The sequence below is a fragment of the Lolium rigidum genome, chromosome 4 (assembly GCF_022539505.1).
Source record: "Lolium rigidum isolate FL_2022 chromosome 4, APGP_CSIRO_Lrig_0.1, whole genome shotgun sequence".
Lineage (NCBI taxonomy): Eukaryota > Viridiplantae > Streptophyta > Magnoliopsida > Poales > Poaceae > Lolium > Lolium rigidum.
Window position 1 is genome coordinate 97,563,039 of NC_061511.1, and position 6,613 is coordinate 97,569,651.

At 42.9% G+C, this 6,613-nt stretch overlaps 1 long non-coding RNA gene across 1 annotated transcript; it reads left to right on the forward strand.

The window, feature by feature from the left end:
- Positions 1 to 2,089: 2,089 nt before the first annotated feature.
- LOC124705795 lies at positions 2,090 to 6,226 on the forward strand. Its single transcript, XR_007004163.1, has 5 exons — positions 2,090 to 2,227; positions 2,331 to 2,453; positions 2,637 to 2,703; positions 5,424 to 5,550; positions 5,922 to 6,226. It is a non-coding gene; the product is annotated as an uncharacterized LOC124705795 (long non-coding RNA).
- Positions 6,227 to 6,613: the final 387 nt, after the last annotated feature.

Here is a 6,613-nt window from a genome sequence, read left to right on the forward strand (position 1 = left end):
CCTAAACTGTTTCCTGGTACTCCCTCCTTCAACCCAATCCGATCTCCTCAGTGAAATTGAGAGTGCACAGTGATCTGGCTTACTTGTTTGAATATGTGTAACTCTTGTATTATTGAACAATTCTATGAATCGGTCATCACCCAAACCGCGGTGCAATCTAACGTTAATGTTATTTTGATATTGTTGTCGTTTACCCCATGTGTGTGGAAGCCCTGCAAACCCAAATCTGTAAAAACCGAGAGTAATCAACCACCTCTCTGAATCCATCCATCATCCTCTCCTCCATATCATTACCAGCAAACTTCTCTGAAGTAAACACAAGTTCATTAAAGTGTTTTGCACATAACCATGGCGTATCATACTCTCTTCGGAGAAATTTTATAAGGTCCCAACTTCTCTTCCTTTTAGTTCTAGCAGTTCACCATAAAATGCAGTAAACCTCCAATCGTCATCTCCAATATTAACATCCTGAACCATAACATCAATATAACTCCTACTGAATGATTTAAGGCTCACAATCAAATCACTATTCCAGAACAAAACCAGACCCCATGAAGACCATCACTTTTCACACCAAATGCATGATCAAAACCCAATCTACATCTTAAATCCTGCGATTTCTGTTGAATCATCTTGGTCTCAGATAAGAAAACCAAAGATGGACGATGTAGCTCCACCAAGCTATGAATTTCTTGAAATTATCAGATCTTCCACAACCCCTACAATTCAAGCTTAACATATTCATGTTGAAAAACGACGAAGGGCAGACCTTTTCCTAACAACCGAAGTTCTAGGCAGAATACTAGCCAAATCACAGAACAAGCCTTTATCTAGATCGAGACTTGCAAGCCAGCTAGAACGAGCGGATAACACTCCTGCACCACAACCAATTCGCTCCTCAACGAGCACAAATGGCTACTATGAAAACTCACCACCAGATGGGTTCGAGGGAGGAGAGAAACCCTTGTTGGGGACTAAAACCTGCGTTGGCTAGCAACGCTCGGGAGAAACGTAGCCTCCACATGCATCGGCGGAGGTCAAAACCTACATCGCCTTGTCATCGCCATAGGTGAGAAAACAACGTTTCACATGGAGTGTTGCTTCCTCTAATGATCCACAAAACATATTATATTGTTGATTTTACACACAAAGAAACCTAATTTTTTTCATAAGTACATGGTCCTGTCCTACATGTACATCTAAATTTCGTGATTTTTTTTATCACTTGTGCCAAGAAAATAAATTTGGTTGTTTTAGAGATATTCTTTCTTTCCTTTTTTACCATAAAACAATTGACATGAGACTATCACTTAGGATTATTAGGAAAGGGCAACACATGGTAATATTAGTTTTTCTAACAAACAAGTTGTTGATGGTACACCTGTCAAACTAATCGATTAGTTGTGCCCCGTTATATACAATTTGAGTTGGCAGTAGCTAAACTTGCGAGAATCAGAGTGAGTTGCATCTCATGTGATGGCTTCATGTTGGTTGCTTGAGTTAGTCCTACACTCCTACTTAGTATCGATGCACCATTTTACGCCCCAATCCCATCCCGTGTGTGAGGTTTTATAGCCCATTTATGTCCCTACGAGGCCTTCATTGTCCTTTCCCTGCAAAGAAATTAACAGATCACAATACCTAGCGTTAAAAGCGATGGAGTAATGATGATGAAGCTCATTCCGTCTCCCAGTGTTAAGGGTGCATTAGGGCATGTACAATGGGGTGACATCAGCCTTTTCTTAGGCTTGTCATGTGGGATTTTTGCTTAGTTGGAGGAGAAAGAAAGAAGAAAGAAAGGTTATCTTCCTTAACTAAGGATGATCTCTTATAAAATAAGAGAAGATTATTTTTTCCCCATTGTACGACTTATCTTTCTTTAGACACATAATTCCTACTAAAATAATTAATTCTCATTTATTGTAAGAGATGATAATAAGAGATAATGCAATCGTCTTCTCTAGATGACGTAAACTAGTAAGAGAAGGCATGACTTTCCTACCATTGTAAATGCCCTTACTTCCTGCCAAGTCCATATATGGTGTATGCCCGCGGCATCCATTCTTTCTTCTATCTGCCTTCACCCTCCGCCCCTTCGGCAACCGTGGCTCCTGAAGTTCTCGTCGCTGTGTTACAGCGTTACTACTAAGGCAGCTTACATGATTTTGTCGTTTCAGGAATTTTCGAATTACTCTACTGGGGCAGGATTATGCGTGATGGCTTGAAGGTGCAGCGGCCACTCGATTCCCCTTCTAAAGTTCCTCTCACCTCGATCTTTCTTCCCAATCTGATTGGTTTCGATCCATTTGCTTTTGTATTCTCTTGTTTAGGCTGCAGCGCCATGATCAAGGGCTGGGCGTTCCTGCTTCATGGTGCTCCAAAGTTCATGCCTCCATGGGAAGTTGATGCAGGTCAAGCGTCAGATCCAGTCTACTCTCCTCGCAACAATCAGGGTAAATCAACGATCACACCTCTGTTATTAGTTTGGATTTTTATGTTATAGGTTTTCAATATGTTGGTGGATTGGTTCCTGTTGGTGTTGGCAAACATGAAGATGCTTTAGGGGCATACTTGAGAGATGGTCTAACACACATGAGAGATGGTCTAACTCTGACAGAACGTTGATCAACCCCCAGATTAGCTTAGGAAGCTGCATAAGATATTGGAATATCATATAACTGCTGCCTCGAACATGACACCAAGGTAGTGTCGTTCATGTTTTGACATGTTTATTTGGGAAAGTAATCTCAATCATGGGTAAAAATAAGGGTTCATCTGAATATATGATGTTTTTTTTTTTTTTTTGATTTTAACTTCCCCACTTTATTGATCACTTAAACGTAGAGTCAATACAAATTGCTTCCCGGATAATCCCCGGGGGCACACCACGCCAAATAGACTTACTAGAAAACTCCAAAGAACGAGCTAAATAATGAGCAGCAAAGTTCTGTAAACGACTAACAAAGATAACTGAACACTTGGTAAAACCAGCGACCAGCAATTTGATATCTTGAATGATCGGTCCGATCGCAGATAGATCCTTCTCCGATGAATCAATGCGTTGCACCACAGACAACAGTCTGTATTCACCACAATATGATCCATACCTTCATCTTGAGCCCAAGAGAGGGCAAACCTGATCGCACACGCTTCAGCAATCTCTGGATTAACCACGTCATGGATGTTGTCCCCAGCAGCAGCAACAAAGGTCCCCTGCTGATCACGAACAACAGCCCCAGCACCCATGCTTTTTGACGAGGCGAAGAGGGCTGCGTCAACACTCAACTGAAGAAAACCATCCGGCGGCGGAGACCAAGAAACTACTCGGGTGGCCTCACGTCTGTGGTTGGAACTGGTTGAAAGTTGATACGTCATGATGAATTCAATATATGCCTTGATCTTGGCAGCAATGCCGAGCGGTACAGCTTGTCCCCCCTCTTCACGAATCTTGTTCCGGGTATCCCATAGATGCCAACAGGTAACCGCGAGAACAATGCCTTGAATCTCAGAACTTCGGACATGAAATCCATAAGCCAAATCTTGGGGGAAAGAAAGGACATACGCTGAAGTGAAACATCAAAGTCCTTCTTAATCTCAGTCCACACTTCTCTTGCAAAAGGGCAGAAAAGAAAGGCATGCTCCACACTCTCTTCCACCGAGCAATGGATGCAGACATGAGAAGCTGGAATATGACGTCGAAGAAATTGCTGGCCAGTGGGTAAACAATTATGGGCGAACCTCTAGAGAGTAATGCACATCTTACCCGGAGCCTTGATCGCCCACAGTTTTTTCCAAAACTTGGATTCTGCCTGTGTATCAGAGGCCATACCTCTCCCACGTGAGCTGCGATTCTTAAACGCCTTCTCTGATCTTGCCAAATGGTAGGCTGAGCGTACCGTGTAGGTACCAAAGCGGCTAAGAGGCCAGGACATAAAATCACCTACACCATGGCGATTTAAAGGAATCTGTAAAATCTGATCAGCCACCTCTTCTGCAAAGACAGTTCGAACTCGTTGGACATTCCAGGAATGTGCTTCCATATCGAGCAAGAAGTCAACTGTCTGGCCATCAGTCAGGGTTGTGAGTGTTCGGAGAAATTCAGGTTTGGTACCTGGAATCCAGTTGTCTTGCATTATTTTGATAGTTGACCCATCTCCAACACACCAACGGACTCCCTGCTTGACCAATTGTCTCCCATAGAGAATACTCCTCCACGTATACGAGGCAGTAACGTGGACATGGAGCATCCCAAAATTCGCAGTTCGGAAAGTAGCGACCCTTCGAACTCGAGCACATAAACCGGTAGGATCCGTGATGAGACGCCGGCTCCGCCGGCCCGACGATCGCTCGATTGAATAGTTCCATATCACGGAAACCTAGTCCTCCCATTTCTTTAGAGGATGACAGCCACTCCCAGGATCTCCAATGCATCTTTTGCCGACCATTCTCCTTCCCCACCACTGGTTGGCTATAATTTTCCGCATGTGATCACATGTTTCCACTGGAAGCTGAAAGCAACTCATCACAAACGTTGGAATAGCCTGTATCACCGATTTCAACATAATTTCATTTCCTTTTCTAGATAGAGGCCGATCCGACAATCCGTTAGCCCGCTGCCACATGCGTTCATAGATGTAGCGGAACGTCAGCGTTGATGAGCGGCTAACGTGAGTAGGCATACCGAGGTAGGAATCTTGGAGAAGTTCGGACCGCACGCCCAGCTTCTGTTTCACCTCATTCTTGATTCCCTCCTCACAGCTATTTCCGAAGAAAATAGTTGATTTGTCCAAATTAATCTTTTGACCGGACCCAGCACAGTAAAGGTTCAGTGTCCTCTGGAGAGCATCAACACTACGGCTATCACTTCTGGCGAAGAAGATACTGTCATCTGCATGGGATATAGCAGGACCAAGTCGACCATTTTTGATTCCTTGTAGCTCACCTTGGGCCTCCTGTTTTTGCAGCAAACATGACAATCCTTCCATACACAAAAGAAATAGGTAGGGACTGATAGGATCTCCCTGACGAATACCCCTTGACGGTACCACCGGCTCTGTAAGGTCCCCATTAACCCGGACAGCATAACGGGCAGTTGTTACACATCTCATGACGGACCTGATCCAAGTGTCCGAGAAACCAAGCCTAGTAAGACAGCCATGTAAATAGCTCCATTCAACTCGATCGTAGGCTTTCATCATGTCCACCTTGAGAGCAAAGAAAGGCCTCTTAGCCCGCTGTTGTCTGATAGTGTGCAGGCATTCAAACGCAATCAGTGCGTTATCTGTAATTAGTCTCCCCGGAACAAATGCACTCTGATTTTCAGACACCACAGCAGGTAAGATCAACTTCAATCTATTAGCAAGCACTTTCGAGGCTATCTTGTACAAGACGTTACAAAGGCTGATGTTGTTCTTTGGTTTCAGCCTTCAAATTGGCTTACAACATAATGTGACTACTGTTAGAACTGAATTTATGTATACTGGAGACAAGTTGGCTTATATTCCTGGAAATTGCTATTTTGGCGAGAGCAAAATACTAGAGGAGCCTCCTGTAAGTATCTTTCAATTGTTCCGTTTACATTTTACAGAGTAATGGTGTTTGTGTTTAATTCTTTTTTGCTTTCTGAAACCTAGCTAGCAGCAAACTTGTCTTCAGTTGATACTCACCTTACAAAGTGTGTGTGTATATATGTCTTTGGGTTGGAAATGGTGGTGTTGGTAACTTGGTACTGTACCATATTCATGTAGAAACATCTCCCTCTGCACGTGTCCAATTCTTGCTAGATTTCAGATTTTTGTGTGTAAATTACCAGCTGCTATATATTCATCATATAGATCTCTTTGGTTGTACTTGTTTAGTCGAACCAGTGGAGCCGTGTTCTGGAATAGCCACTCAATTTTTTGTTTTTGTTTTGTTTTCAGTTGTACTATTGTAATCAGGCCTACATGGAGCAAGCGAGAGAAAAAAACTTACAAGGCAACCAAGCATTTTAGAAGGCCGTGGAGTAGCAGGAATCTAGGACCTCAAGTCAGTCCCCGGGGTCTTTGACTGAATAGTATCCTCAGTTTTTGGCAAAAGTTGTGAACACCATAGGAAGCTGTGTGTAGCATCAATGTGATCCTTTTTAACTTCCCCTTGTAAAATCTTTTATTTTTCGAGTGACACTTGTAAAATCTTTCCATGATAGATTAGAATGTAGAATGTTGAGTTTTTTTTTATAGGATCCGCATGACTCATATATTGCCCATATTACAAGCTGTGTGTAGCATCGATGTGATCCTTTTTAATTGACGCTTGCAAAATCTTTCCACGTTAGACTAGAATGTAGAATTTAGATTTTTTCTATAGGATCCACATCACTCATATATTGCCCATATTTCTCCAATATTTGAACTGGTCAATTTTTTTATATACCTTATGTTATTCTTTTTCGAAATGGACGGGCGTGACAACGTGAGCTTCCATGATCTAGTATACATGGTGAGGGATTGCAATATTGCCTTTGCCTCCCACGGTGGTGGTGGCACTTGTCGTGAGAGTGAACGCCTTTGTTCCTCATCTAAGGACCTCGTGAGATAACCTCATAGAATGCGAGTGTCAGCTTCTCTTTCTC